The sequence below is a fragment of the Colias philodice genome, chromosome 27, assembly GCF_061535455.1.
Source record: "Colias philodice isolate Cphi_HAF_F1 chromosome 27, ilColPhil1 Martin Lab GWU primary, whole genome shotgun sequence".
Classification (NCBI taxonomy): domain Eukaryota; kingdom Metazoa; phylum Arthropoda; class Insecta; order Lepidoptera; family Pieridae; genus Colias; species Colias philodice.
The window spans coordinates 3,217,168-3,233,839 of NC_143112.1; the positions used below are offsets into that span (position 1 = coordinate 3,217,168).

The 16,672-nt window shown below is 32.0% G+C and overlaps 3 protein-coding genes across 3 annotated transcripts in view; 2 read left to right on the plus strand and 1 right to left on the minus strand.

Annotated features, from left to right (window-relative positions):
• igl (IQ calmodulin-binding domain containing protein igloo) overlaps positions 1–16,672 on the plus strand; it is a 547,908-nt gene that overhangs the window by 469,495 nt on the left and 61,741 nt on the right. The window lies entirely within an intron of this gene.
• The window catches only part of LOC149476545 (uncharacterized), a 201,854-nt gene that overhangs the window by 183,586 nt on the left and 1,596 nt on the right, over positions 1–16,672 (minus strand). The gene's annotated exons all lie outside the window — the stretch shown is intronic.
• LOC149476548 (uncharacterized) overlaps positions 1–16,672 on the plus strand; it is a 328,274-nt gene that overhangs the window by 28,544 nt on the left and 283,058 nt on the right. The window lies entirely within an intron of this gene.

The window sequence follows — 16,672 nt, forward strand, 5'->3', positions numbered from 1 at the left end:
TGATGAATTAAGTGTAGGTATTAGGTTTAAAAGTGTAGGAATCTGGTTAAGTTGGGTAAATTTCATCCGAATCTGTTTAGCGGGTTACATGTGAGGACATAGAAATAAACAAACTATCAAATTAGGCTGTATAGAATTCAACATAAAATATAAATTTTATATTTCGTGCAGTTGTATTTATCATTCGTTTTACTGGACGAAGCGAAGCAAAAATTGGCTTCTCTTCTATTTTATTCATCTAAGGGCCGATTTTTCAATGCTTGGATAAAACTTATTCGTCGAATAATGTATAAAACTACCATTTTAAAAACGTATTCTAATTGCCCGTATTTGTCAGTTTACGTGACATTTTAATATTATCGTGTAATAATATTATTGGATGAATAAGTTTTATCCAAGCATTGAAAAATCGGCCCTAAAAGGAAAATGATTTAAAAGCAAAATAAAACATACAATATGTATATCTGAAAGTCAAATGGCATCCAAATTACTTTAAAATATAATACATCTCATACGTGTAACTGGCAGAGATGGCTTAGAGCCATAAGGCTGCCATTTGTACATTTTGAATGGTTTTGTTGTACTTTTATTTATAAGATTATGGGCTGATTTTTCAATGCTTGGTTAAAACGTATCCGTCCAATAAAGTATTACACGATAATATTAAAATGACACGTAAACTGTCAAATACAGACAATTAGAATACGTTTTTAAAATGGTAGTTTTATACATTATTCGACGAATAAGTTTTAACCAAGCATTGAAAAATCGGCCCTATGTACAATAAAGAGTAAATAAATAAATAACTTGTTTTGTATTATCAGTATGAGCTGTTACTGTTACAAAGTAAATTCTACGTTATAATATATCTACGAAAACATCGAGCTTATTCCCAAAAGAGTCATCAAAAGTGCTAGTAAGACCTTCGTTAGTCGTTAATTTCACATTAATAGTGATTAAATTAATACGAAAAGGTTTTTACAAAATGTTCTTGGCTTGATAAGTATGCTTTTTGAAGCTTATGTAAAATAACAGTAAAATACTATAGCTGGAACTTGAAACATTAAAAAGTATTAATCTTTAAAATTAAAAAATCATGTTATTATCTTTCTTTCTTTTATAAGAAATTATGTAGTACTAATTTAACTCTAAAATTTATACAGATTTTATCATGTGCGAAACAAAATCTCTCACGTCAATAATTTTAGTAACATATTGCTATACATATAGTAGGTACACAGTCAAAAAAATTAATTGGGAAATTTAAAAAAAACGCCTCTGAATACGATGCAATACTTATCAACATATTTAATACTTCGATATAATTTTGTTTTTAAAGCATTTCATATTCAATACTTTTCTACCCTCCAAAGTTAACTCAATTAAAATAATAACATTAATTAAGTTAATCTTGTTTCAGCCCGCGTCCCAAAGTTAAGATAGTGCGCGAAAGGAAGTTCCCCACCTGGAGATTAGACAAGATAATTTACTACAGGCAAGTGTACTTTGAGCGAGGTTTATGGTCCTTCCAGTAGGTATATCTTATGGTGAATTTGCTGGCAACCTCTTGGCCTTGCAGTAGAGAACATTAAAACTTTTGTTACTTAAGAAAAATAGGACAGTTCTTTCGTAGGCATTATTATTAACACGATGAAAAACTAAAATACTAAATTGACGTAAGCGACGATTTTGAAATAGCATCTACCTACAGTGATTTTGCAGACGCTGATAGAGGTCAAGTTCAATAAACAAATAATAATTATAATTGTTATTATTTTGTTGCTTATCAAATACAAGACAGTTCTTTGCCATCATTAAACCCATTTATTTATTCACCTAGACTTAATCTCGAAGCATTTTTGAATCGTAAAGTTAATGATCCTTCGAGTGTGTATGGTGGATTTTTTGGATTGCATCTTATAGATTTTTTCTGACACGTTATAATGATTTTTTTATGCTGCTGAATCAATTTTGGAGTCCATTGTTGTACTGTTAGGTAATGATAGAGTAGTAATTTCACACAACTTAGATTATTTTTTGGAAGGAAAAATATACTTATATTTGAAGAACCTACAATAATTCATAGGAAATTAGCTTAAAGTATTTACACGTTTTTTCCCTTGTATTAAGAAGCAATTTTTGCCTTTGTTATAATAGCAACGATATAAACGCGACTGTGTTTGTAAAAAAATGGTTCAGATATTGTAATATCACAGTAAAAATATTATATTCTAAGATACAATTTCCTTTTTTTCAGACCAATATTGCGAAGAACACTCATGTGAAGTTCTAAGAAATATAACTACGTTTTTGAAAACATGTTTTGTTCAAGAAATACAATTTGTATAAGATCCACGTTATCTTTTATTTATGTAAATACCGTTTTAAATGCCTTGATAATTTTCCTGAATGTATATTGATGGTTTACCGGGTAGGAATTGCCCAAACCACATACCCTTTTTGTTTCGTTTTGCTGCTGTTTCGTGTTAAAAAGTACCTTATATTACATATTTTAAATCAGGTTAACTAAGTTAACATGTTTCAAAAGTTTATGTTACTATCATCTATATTCTGTAAACGATGTCTTGGTTTCTATTGTATAATACTTACTCACCTAAAATAAAACACATAAAACCCTCCATAAAAACAATTTATTTATTTATTTATTTATTTACACATAGAACTAACTATCATTACAGGTTAACCTAATTCGACAGAGTTCTTTTATAAATTAAGAAAAACAAACATACATTTATCAAAACGTACGCAAAGAAAATCAAGAAAATATTTGCAAAACGTATTATAACAATTACATAAATTGATTTCAAACAAACAGTCCCTAATACACTCTAATACGTCATGTCTCCGACCGACTTCAAACCTAAGACACGAGCAGTATATAAATCATCTCTATTGAATGCCATAAGTCCGGAACACGGATTTACCTGTACTAGATGGAACAAGCCATACGTGTATGTAAAGTGGCGTTTTGCTCCTAGTTGCCTGTTGCCACACCTCTGCAATTGAAGATAGACAACAGAAATGGAGGTAGGCTTTTAGAAACTATGAAGGATAATGTGTAGATTATGTTGTCATAGCTTGTATCTACAAAATATAAAGTACAATCCCAGGAATATTGTACTTATTATTGGCTAATTTATCCGGTAAGTCACCAGTAAGACAAGTAGACGAATGTAAGAAATAATAAAACTATCTAATATCAAACATTATTATTATACTTATATGTAAAAGTTCCAGTTTCCTGCACAGAAAAGTTCCTTCCGAAAAATTTTCCTTCCGAAAATCCTCAAATACATAGAATTCTTCACTCGCTAAAGACACGTTTGTTTCCCATAAATTGCGGCATCCAGTACCACATCTCTAATTCGGTTTTCAAGACCCTTGTCACGCGTCTCTGACTTTTATCCTTTGTTCTACCTCATGCTGAGGATTGCAGATTCGGGATAAATCAGCTTTTTATTACCCGTCAATTCGCACCAGATGGCGCCACGTGGACACTCCGTTTGAAATAAATTTAATATCATTTTAATATATACGATTTTCTTACCTTCTAGTGTTGAAATGGACATGTGCGAAAAAATGATATGGTAAAAAATTTTTGGTTGTTAAAGGATAGCTAAATTACATGGATAAAGGATATGTTGTAATAGGTAAGATTTAAATGTTTTAAGCCCTTGGAAGATTTTAGGCATGTTTTTATGCAATCGTTTCATTTAGTTACTTTTTTATAGAGTACTTACTAATTTCAATATACAACAAAGTGTCATTATATTTAAATAACATGCTAACTTAAAATAAAGAAATACGTTGTTAATTTTAAACAGTTTTCAGAAGCTCGTCGTCTCTCTTTTACTATACACAACTCAATCTAGATTGACAATATTGTTAAGTATTTATTCGTCGCAAAGAAATATAAATCCGATACAATTTCTTTGTTTCAAAGTAATTAAAAGTTGGTCATTACACAAGGAATGTTCCAACCTGCTTGCTTTCAATCACTCTGCAAGTCGCTTTAACTTAGATTAGTTTTAAATTGTTTTTGTTATATTTAAATAAAATAACATTGTATTGTTAATCTTCTTATATATAAAAATGAATCGCAAAATGTGTTGGTAAGCGCATAACTCGAGAACGGCTGAACCGATTTCGATAATTCTTTTTTTAATTATATTCCTTGAAGTACGAGGATGGTTTTTATGTAGAGAAAACTTAAATATGTACCACGGGCGAAGCCGGGGCGGACCGCTAGTATATATTATAAAGGCGAAAGTTTGTAAGGATATATGGATGTATGGATGTTTGTTACTCTTTCACGTAAAAACTACTGAACCGATTACAATGAAATTTAGCACACATATAGAGGGTAACTTGGATTAACACATAGGATAGTTTTTATCCCGGAAATCCCACGGGAACGGGAACTATGCGGGTTTTCCTTTGAAAATGCGGGCGAAGCCGCGGGCGGAAATCTAGTATATTATAAAGGCGAAAGTTTGTAAGGATGTATGGATGTTTGTTACTCTTTCACGTAAAAACTACTGAACCGATTACAATGAAATTTAGCACACATATAGAGGGTAACTTGGATTAACACATAGGATAGTTTTTATCCCGGAAATCCTACGGGAACGGGAACTATGCGGGTTTTCCTTTGCAAACGCGGGCGAAGCCACGGGCGGAAATCTAGTAATGGGATAAAGTTAAATGTTCTGGGAATTGCGTAGGACTAATTAAGGCGTTTTCAGTAGCTTATTGTTGAAGGTAATAATGGAAGTTATCGTAACTGGATATTTTTCGTAGAATAATAATATGAATAGAAATAGATGTTATAAGCAAACTTGATTATTAAGACATTTCATGCACACTATGTGTACTATAAGTGGCAGTGGGCCGGTCATATGTGCCGCAGAACGGACAACCGCTGGGGCACACATGTACTAGAGTGGAGACCGCGGCTCGGCAAACGTAGCGTAGGACGCCCTGCTACAAGGTGGAGTGACGACATCCGCAGGGTTGCTGGTCAAAACTGGCGACAACGAGCGAATGACCGGGCTCAGTGGCGTGCCATGACTGAGGCCTATGTCCAGCAGTGAACAAATGTAGGCTGAAAATGATGAAATGATGATGATGAGTACTATAAAATTTAATAATATCTCACTCTGATGTTAAATGGTATTCTCCAAAAGAAGAAGAAGAACAATTATTACTATACATGTTAATTTTCTTTTTATCATCATATTTTTATGTTTGAAATAACACATTTTTTTAATATTATGTACAATAATAATTATGTCAAATATTTAACATTAGTTTAGAGGTCACAAATACAAAAATCAACCCCTCAGCCCCGTCTTATCAACTTAATGACGTTTAAAATAAAAAGAGCCCGAATGAAACGACAAACAAGTCTCATTAAAAAGAAGTCATTACTGAAACGTCAGAGCGTGGTTTTCAACGGTTTTTATACGGATTGTCGCGAGCAATAATTACTGTGTAGAATTAATTGTAGTTTTTGTTACAGGTGAACTCTAATTACTATTATCTATAAGTTTTTATTGTGGTTCTGCTAATTTGTTCTTGCGTTTAAAATCGTTTTGCTAGAGCTTTTTCTTGAAGGATATAATAAATGGTATTTCTGGTCAGATTTTTTCGATATAATAGGTAAATGGCAACGGTAAATGGTTTGTGGTAAGAATTCTTATTAGTTATGTTGGTATCATCTTTTTGATATCTGTAAGGTAGGATTTAATTTTATTACGATGACATATTATCGCATTATTTCTTTTAAATACGATTTATATTACACTAATTGACGCTTTGAAGCTTGTTTAAAAAATTCAATGGCATATTTTTACACGTCTAATTTAAAACTTCCTGATAGCTTGATACCTATCTAAGTTATACAAGAAAGTTAGTATAAAGACAACACAGGTAAACTAAGGTTGGAAAGCTAGTATGTATTAATTAATATTGTATATGTACAATACACATTATAACAAATCCTCCTCCGTATATCCAAATTCTTGATCTTTCAGGCAATTACTCCTCGACCGAGTTTTGTAAATTGTGCAAGGAGATAATATGATCTGAAATAACGATAGAAATCTAAATAACAACTAACATATTATATACCTACTTCATTTTACGTAGGATAGAATTTGATAAAAAAGTGAAAAAGTATTATTAGTTGTAGGTATTTTAGTATTATATATAAGTGTATTGGTACGTAGAAATAAAAGAAAAAATTTCTATAGCATTCCCTCAGTAATTTCTTCCATTATTCAGCAAAATCTTGTAAAACACATCGACTGTAATTGCTCAGAATAACCCTATTGTTACAGAGCCAGTAGTGTATAATTAAAGTCGACATTGACACGGCATAAGGAAATAATTATTCGTTATTACGGATTTATTTGACCTTTGACTTGCATTTGTGTGGAAACATACGGGAGTTGTTTGCGTTGGGAAACGTTTAAAAGAGGTTATATTCTTTAGAAGCTACTCAAGATCATACTTGGCTAATAAAAGGACCTTATAAAGACACACTTTCCGAGCAAACATTAACAGTAGCTAAGATATTACGCGATTCTAAGTTGATATTAATAATTTTGGGTAACTAGTTAGAAATTTGAATATAATTCAAAACTGTAACATTCATTGCATTTTGATAATTTTCACCCAGTAGTAGGTGATCATAAAAAAGTCAACTCTCATTATAAACAAATACAAATGACTGAAATTATGAAAATTCATAGAAGTAGATACCTAATAGCTAAGATTATCTATAATCTCGATGTGGATAGTTTTGTCGTTGTTTTCTGATACAGCTACATTAGCCATCTTATTCACCCACATAAGTCTTAACAAAATACCTTTACATAACTCAACTTGGCACATAACTTCATTGCTATGCGCTAAAATATTGTATCGATAGACTTATATCCAAATAAATAATATTAATAATAATATATCAACTGTATTTATTTAGTACAATAACATATAGGTACAATTGCAAAAAATAATAATATAACATTATCGTAACATATTTGGTTTTTAAATCTAAATTGCATCCTCAAAGTCACACTATGTACATAGTAGCGTCTTCATACACATTATTCGTTCGTATATATCCTTCTACCCTCATTCTGAAAGGCCACAATAAATCGATCTATCACAGTGTCACGGCCGTCAGAGAGATTTTCATTATTTCACGATTCGAGGGTCTTTGACTTCTGTAGTACTTGAAGAGTTTATATTCAGACATTTAATGCATAAATAATATAAATCTATACTAATATTATAAAGCCGAAGAGTTTGTTTGTTTGAACGCGCTAATCTCAGGAACTACGGGTCCGATTTGAAAAATTATTTCGGTTTTAGATAGCCCATTTATCGAAGAAGGCTATATGGCTATATATCATCACGCTAAGACCAACAGGCGTTGAGCAAGGCGGGTGAAACCGCGGGGTACAGCTAGTACAAAATAACAGGAAAAAATTCGAAAAGTTCGATACAAAATTAATGTTAGTGTGGATGTGATTTTGAAAGTATTGCTGAAAACTTGATATATTTAATTGAATGAAAATTGTAGTATTCACTATAGTTTCTTATTTAATTCTTGTATCTAATGATAGTTTTTAAGAGTGTAGAATTTTGGACAAATTCATAGAAGCTATTTGAAAAAAATGAAATGAAAGAGATTAGGTGGCGGAGTTCTGATTGCGGTTTCAAATAAATTTGTCTCAAAACGTATGCTAGAGTGGGAGAGCAACTGCGAGGACCTCTGGATAAGTATAGGTTCTGGAAATGATTTCCACACTTGCATTTATGTCTGTGTCGTTTATCTGCCCCCTCCTGTTACTTTTGATATTTTGAATAATTTTCTCAATAATTGTAGCTCTGTTATTGATCGGTACTCGGCAGGCACCACGTTACTACTTGGTGACTTTAATCTTTCATGCATTGACTGGATACATGACAATATTAATCAATTTCTCTTTGCCTCTTGTTGCGGCTCTCGCCTGAGAGATCGTCTTGTAGATTTTCTCACCTTACATGATTTGACGCAGCGCAATGGAATTAAAAATTTTCAAAATAAAACCCTTGATTTAGTCTTCTCCGATGTTGAACGTGTTGAAGTTGTAGAATGTCTTTCTCCAATTAGAGATGTTGATAGGTATCATCCCCCCTTAGTCATCACACCAATTATAAAAATAAACAAAAAAAGTAAACCTAAACCCTCCCATCGTTTTAACTTTTTTAAGGCAGACTATAATGCCGTAACAAAAGCACTTGAGAGTGTCAATTGGAGTATGGAACTTAATTCTGCCAAAGGAGTTGATGGTATTGTTGAACATTTTTATAACATTCTTAATAATATAATTAAACAGCATATTCCAAAAACTTGTCGATATCATGGTTGTTATCCACCTTGGTATTCAAATCAATTGATTAAACTGCTTAAAAATAAACTGAAGCTACATATTAGAGTTAAAAAGTATCGTAATCCCTTGGACGTACTGGAGTTTAAATATTTGCGTAAGGAAAGTGCCCTTTTAATAAACATCTGCTATCAGAAATACCTACACAAGATAGAGAATGCAGTAAAAACTCAACCCAAAATTTTCTGGACGCATATTAAAAACCTGCGAAAGGGCGGATCCAGTTATCCGTCGCAAATGTTTCTGAATTCAGAAGTTGCAAATAACTCGATGGATATCGCCAATCTATTTGCAAAGCAATTCTCGTCTGTTTTTGAGCCACCACATAGTTCGCCTGATTATTCTCTGGTAAATGAAGTAAAAATTTCTGGATTCACAAATGTATTTTATATATCTAAAGAGGCTGTCTACAGAGCACTTTCAAAACTGGATAGATCAAAGGGTGCCGGGCCAGATAATATACCACCTATTTTCTTGTCTTCTTGCGCTCGAGCTTTATCGTTTCCACTGTCACTTATATATAATGTTTCTTTACAACTAGGAGTTTTTCCAACTAAATGGAAACTGGCACGGATAGTACCTATTCATAAAAATGGTAAACGGGATTTGATTTCCAATTATCGCCCTATTTCTATACTCTCTACTATGTCTAAAGTCTTCGAATCCCTTATATACAGCCGTTTATATGCTACTGTCAAAAATACTCTATCTATCCATCAGCATGGTTTTGTTAATAAAAGATCCACGAACACTAACTTGGTGGCCTTTATAACTGATGTGTCAGAAATTGTGGACCGTGGTCATCAGATTGACGCCATCTATACTGACTTTTCTAAGGCCTTTGATAAGGTCAGCCACAGTATACTGACTGACAAGCTCAAACATTCAGGCATCACTGGAAACCTCTTAAATTGGTGTACATCTTATCTAAGGGATAGAAAATCGTCGGTGGTCCTAGATGGTGCTCAGTCTGAATATTTTTCAGCCACATCAGGAGTTCCTCAAGGTTCGACGCTCGGCCCATTATTTTTCAACATTTTTATAAACGATTTACCTGGAATTTTCAAACATAGTACCCCTTTTTTATTTGCTGACGATTTAAAATTGATTCGCCAAATAAATAATCCTACTGACTCTGATTTATTGCAAACTGACCTAAACAGGCTGACTGACTGGTGCGAAACCAATAGAATGTACCTAAACTGCGGTAAATGCTATCAAATATCTTTTTCTCGAACCCGTCATAAAATCATATCTAAATATCATATTAATAGTAATTTTTTAGAAGAACTCTCAACGATTCGTGACTTAGGAGTAAACTTAGATTCTCAGTTACGTTTTACAGAGCATTACGATTTCATAATTGCATCTGCGTACCGCTCACTTGGCTTTATTTTGCGCAGCTCAAAAGAATTTAAGAACTGGTCTACCACGCTATTACTCTATAATAGCTTCGTACGTAGCCGTTTGGAATATTGCAGTACCGTCTGGAATCCCTTTTACCAGACTCACAGAAAAAGAATCGAAGGAATTCAAAGGAGACTTGTCCGCCAGCTGGCTTACCGAGCTGGTATCATGAAATCAGTGACTCGCTACGAAGACAGACTTAAATATTTCAATATGAGATCTCTTGAATCGCGTCGCACTATAGCTGATCTTCTGTTTTTGTATAAAGTGTTTAATAATGGTTTCGATTGTCCAGCGTTACTAACCAGATTTAATATTAATGTACCATCTAGAGTTCCTCGTCAACCTCGTTGCCTTTTTAGTGCCCCCTCTTATCGGACAAACCTTGGTAAAAACTCACCAATAGTCAGACTCACCCATGAGTACAACAAGCACACTGGTATCTCTCAAGACATAGACATCTTCAGTCAATCTCTCACACGTTTTAAATCGTTAATCCTGCAATTTAGCCAATGACAAAAGTTTCTATTTTTCCTTTATTAAATGTAACCGAACTGTATAGTATATATATTTTTTGTAATGATAAATTTTAATACATTATTATTATTTATAATTATAATTGAGTAAAATTTGTAATTTTTTTTAATAATTATTTATTATGTATGTATAATTAAGTGCTCATTAAATTTTGATTATATAATTTTTTTAATAATTTGACGAGTATAATTGTAATTTTAAATTTGTAATTTATTTGTAATTTATTGTAATACTTTTCGTGGTATATAATCAATGTTATTAAGTTCTTTTAATTTTTTTTTAACTAATATTTTTTAATAAATTGACGAATTGTAATTGTAATAAATATTTTGAACGCTGTAATTTCCTGTAATTAAAGGTGCAGAAGACCATGTACTTAAATAATTAGATGTAACAAATGTAATCTGTATCCTTTGTTGGAAATTCTAAATAAATAAATAAATAAAAAATAAATAAATAAATAAAAAACTGTCAAAGATCATTTTATAAGAAACTAGCTTTCCACCCGCGGCTTCGCCTGCTTTGTCTAAAACATAATAAATTATATACTAGAATCTTCCTCTTGAATCACTCTTTCTATTAAAAAAAACCGCATCAAAATCCGTTGCGTAGGTAGTTTTGATTTAAGCATACATAGGGAAAGAGAAAGCGACTTTGTTTTATAGATACTATGTAGTGACTAAGCTGAAAAATAGGAAATCTTGCAAAGAAATAATAGCAACATTTCCTTTCAGATATTTCTGAACAAAGCAATTTATTAGAACATAGTAACAATATTAATACAGTACAGTAATAATATTCATAAAGCATTTAATGCTTTAAAACAAAATATCAAGAACAGTTCTAAAACACAAGATCCAATTTACAATATTAATGATATGGCCCATTATTTCAGAACGTTTGAAAAAACCTAATTAATATGAATAAATAAGAAACTCATCCCGCCAATCCTCGGTAAGCCTAAGGAAAATAATAATTAATGAATATAATTCTTTGTTTGTATTTTCTTGCTATTACTGGCTAATTAGAAAAGATTAACTTATTAAAATATAAATAAATGGAATAGACTTAACAAAGCTTTTGAAGAATATTACTGGAGGGTATTATGAAATTAACTTTGATTATTTTTCCGACCCAAATATCGACCAATAGAATTGCACCATTCGACGTCACGTGGTACAACCTACATGGTATTATACTGATAATTTTTTGAAAATTTTCTCTGGTCGTTGACGTCAAACTGACAGGTTGAATTCAAATAAAGTCGTCAAGTTTTTCAGGAAAAATCACTCGCGCTTCGCGCTCGTGATTTTTTAACCTTGACTAAAAACTTGACTCTTTCATTTGTTTGCAACGAACCTATCGGAAAATACCCGATAATTTTGAAGCTCTTGTGGTATTATAAGTGAATATCTAGACTTCAAATATCTTTTGGAAATAATTGATGCTAAATTACTATGGAAATTCTTTATAAGTGGACATATTTTACGAAGGTAAGTATCATATACGTTGTACATGTATGTACGACGTTCATAGACCATAATATACATGTTTGAGTTAGTGTCTGATGTCAAAGTTTTTCGGTGTCGTTATTGAATAGGTTTATAGCTTTCACTGATTTTCATGGCGGAAATTAAGAAATCAACAATTGTTTTTTTCATTTATAGTTTTTATATCATTTGAAGCAATTTAAGAAAATCGGAACAATTTTTAACAACAAAAAGTTATCGTGAAACAGGATTTTAACCCGCTTTTATTTCATCGACTCCTAAGAGCTTATACCTCAATCTCCCTATAATTGACGCCATTAAAAGCGAAAGCTCCCAGAAGTCTTGTGAATTTAATACTATTGTAGATGTTGAAATATAACACGTCATTACTCTAGCGCCGGCCGTGTAGCAGTCACATCATTGACAAATACCAATACGTTTGTCGTCAGATGTCAATAAATTGCGTGTCGGCGTGCGTGGTTCTTGTATGGGATTTGTATTTGATACTTTTGTAATATTTACCTATCACTTCATTGCTACTATAAGTCAATTGGTTAAAATAGTTATGCTCTGTATTTAACATAGATGATGAAAAAATCATAAATACAATAATTGGTATATCGTATAATAGTTCAGTTCATAATCATTAGCAAATTATTATTTATCTGCATTCCATCTATGCTTAAAGTGTGAACATGCATTCTATTTATCATTATGGCTACTTCATAATGATCTGTGCATAACCTAACAATACGTAAATGTTTTCCTAGTAATAAAACAAGATTAGACACTAATTGTCATACGAAACGTACTCATACAAAAAGTCGCTACATTACTTTTATTCTGTGTATCAAATGCGATTCCCTAAACACGAATATGACACATAACTTGATGCCCAAGGGTACTCTCAATATTATCATTGTTTCACTACCAGAGAGAATCCGCCATTTTCTTAAGTCACGGGGCTAAAGATATTTGAGATAGGTCCTCTTATATTTTGATAGTGTCCTGGGGAATTTGATATCGTATGTTTATGTTCTATGTGATATATTGGGGCGGGAAATTGATAGAATCTTATGTTCTGTAGAGGTTCACGAAATGGCTGGAAATTTTTGAAGGCGAATGTTTTGGGAAGTACTAGTTTTGTAGATTTTTAGGCATCTTGAAGTATCTATAGAGTTAGTTAAGAGAGATGAAAAAGTCCTCGAAATATGCATGCCATATGTGAATTCTAGTTTTTAAGAAGCTGTAAATTTAATTACGTTTTTCAACGTTAAAACGTTTTTCGATTTTTATTCATTTTTTTATCATATTTTGAAGATTGAAAAGTAGGTATACTTAATACGCGTTTATAGATTATTATCAATGATTATTTATGATAATATCGTATAAAATATATCGTTATCTTTTAATTTTCAGGCTAATCATGATTACAAAAACATAATTCAGTTTTACACAAATAGATTTTACTTTACCAAATTCAATCACTCTCTTTCATCATTTTACATACTACACTCTAAAATGTTTGAACTCTCGTTCAAGACACTGTTATGAGCACAGGGTTAAACTCTTCGGATACACTTGGCAAGAGTTGTCCTGTTTCTAACTGAGACTTGTTTTCAAACATATTGTAAATAGTGTGATCGTCGGTTTTAATATTGTTAAATTGTATACTTTTATCGGATGGTGGTTCAGGATCAATAATTATATAAAAATGACTAGGTTTCCGCCCGCGGCTTCGCCCGCGCAGTCAAAGAAAAACCCGTATAGTTCCCGGGATAAAAAGTAGCCTATGTCCTTTCTCGGGTATCAAAATATCTCTATACCAAATTTCATGCAAATTGGTTCAGTAGTTTAGGCGTGATTGAGTAACAGACAGACAGACAGAGTTACTTTAGATGATTAATTAATTCCAAAAAACCAACAGTTTACAACTTGTTTACAACAATTGTAATATTTATTTTTAATAAAACTTGTTATTCAATCATACAATTCATACAACTATCCCCTGTATTTTTATTTCATCATAAAAAAGAAATATGATTTTAGTTATAACAATAAATCGATGGTAAAAGCAAAGTTATATAGAGTCAACGCAACGTTCAGAAAGTTTCAAAGTGGCCACTTTATAAAGTAAATACGGCAAGAACTTTCAGCGATTTTATCTGCAGTTTAAAAATTTTGCTTTTTTAATAAAGAGTTGAGATAAAAAAAAATGTCCTATACTTAGTGTGAAATATTTTTTAGCTTTAGACTAAGTCTACCAATAATTTAGTAGTGTATTATGAGCCTATGAAGAATTTTAAGAGATCGTGATAATGATAATGACTATGGTACTTATACCACGTATTGTAATATTTTAGGATAACTAAAACCTATTTCACCATACAAAATCAGTAATTTATATTTTTTTACTTTTTTTACATTAAGATGACAGTATAAACGTTGAAACGTACTTATCTAAAGCTTTGTAGCAAATGTGTTGAGTACGATGCAACGGCGGATAGCGACTTTGTTTTATAATATGTAGTGCTAAAAAGATAATAATATGTTATATTCTATGAATAAGAACTTAAATAATATGAGAAAATAATTACAGAAAACACACACATAAAACAAGTTACAAAAATCGCTACAACCTCTAACACAAACCAATCAAGAAATGGGTCAAGTTGCCTGAAAAGGTCTGAGCGTAGAGGAGCGTAGATTTAGACCCCGCGATGGCATTCGAGTGTTTGAAGGTACGTTTTAGTTCCCACAAACACGAAGCGATAACGAATTCGGATTTAAATGTGAGATTTTAAATTTTACATTTATAATCTGGCATCAAAAGTGTTCTATATGATTGTGTGTTTGTTTGTTTGCAGCTAGTGTAATAATTAGTGTGCCTGTAGTTACTTTGGATTGCGTAGGTATTTCATAATGAAAATCGTCTTGTTTACCGAAATGGTTGTTAGCTATGCTTGGTACAAATATAAATAATTTGGAAAATCCAAAAGTGCACGCCTCATAATTTTTTTTTAATAAATATTTATTAATTATTATTTTTGTTTATTTAATAACAATTAAACCACATCGAATCAGACCCTGAAAAATGAAAGGGTTCTATTCCTGAGCATACTCAAGCGTAAGAGAAAAAAAAAAGACTCGATTAGTAAAGTATTTCGGTCGCTATCGTGTTAACAAGAAAAAGGATCCGCACATACAGACACACGGACGTCCAAGACAGAACTTTTTTAAACTGTTTTTTAACTAGTTTAAATAACAAAAATGACATCAAAAATATCATGAACGTTAAAAATAGTGTTTTTTCTTAATATGTGTGTGTATGTGTTATCTTACAAGTGCAATGTATGATACATAAAGACATTTTAAGTTTGAAAAATCAGATGTTTTGCGCGAAGTGACAGTAGTACCCACCTCAACGCTTCGCTTATGAGGCGTGCAATAGTCGTATATATGATTACTTATCAGCGTATTGGCCCAAACAATTTAGTATCTTAATGGTGGGTTCAGACGCTTGCGTTTCAACGAGCACAAGCACAGACACAAGCATGTAAACATGTTGTTTGTGCATGCGCCCGTGTTTGTTTGTTTCTACAGTATGCGCACGGACTGCTTGCCGGGCTGCTTGCCACGCGTCTGAACGTACCATAATAAAATATGTGCAATAGATTTATTTGCCACAAAAATAAAAAATTTAAAAAAAGCAGTGTATAACTTATAAATATAGCAACTAAAATCCTACGAATTTAGATATGTTAGAAAGTCAAATTGTTAAAGATAACAATGGTAACACTTTAGTAACAAAATTGATACTTTAAAATAATAAATTATGCCATATTGTCATACAAAACAGGGAACAATGGGGTTGAAAGATAAACAAGGAGTTTAGAAAGTTTGTTAATATAATCCAGTAGGAAGTGAAAACAATTTATTAAATTCGATTGTTGTTGTTTGTTTTTGAATATTTAGATGAAGAAATAATTATATAACAGTTATACTGTAAAGAGTTTGTTTGTACGCTCTTATCTCGGGAAACAATAGTTCGAATTGTATCATTATTTTAAACACTAGCTTTCCATCCGCGGCTACGCCCGCACTTTCAAGGAAATGAAAATGAAAATGAAAAATATATTTATTTCATACACACAATTTTCAAATACAGAAAGTGGATGAGTCTTCCTAGTAAGCCTAGAAAAAACCCGCATAGTTCCCGTTTCCGTGGGATTTCCGGGATAAAATCTATCCTATGTATTAAACCAAGCTACCCTCTATATGTGTGCTAAATTTCATTATAATCGGTTAAGTAGTATTTGCGTGAAAGAGAAACAAACATACACACACATCCATCCTCCCAAACTTTCGCATCTATAGGTAATATGTATTAGTGGGATTTTTTATTGGTACTCAGCTGATCATCGTGGTGGACTATTCAAGACAAAACTTGAATTTCTCAGTTCGTACCACTAGTTCCTGAGATTTGTGCGTTAAACCAAACAAATTCTTCAGCTTTATAAGCCTACTAACAACGCAAAAATGTTACAATAATATCACGCAACAAGTGATAACTGCGTTAAAAACAACCGACTTCAAACTTGCACTTGCAACATTTACAATTACAGACAAAAATGCTCATAAAATAAAAACTACTGGGCCTATCCGAATAAAATTTTTATGGGACCAATTCGACACCATCTCGCATCGAATAAAAAAAGAATCACGTAAATCGGTTCAGAAACCGCGGAGTAATCGGTGTACATACATAAAAAAAAA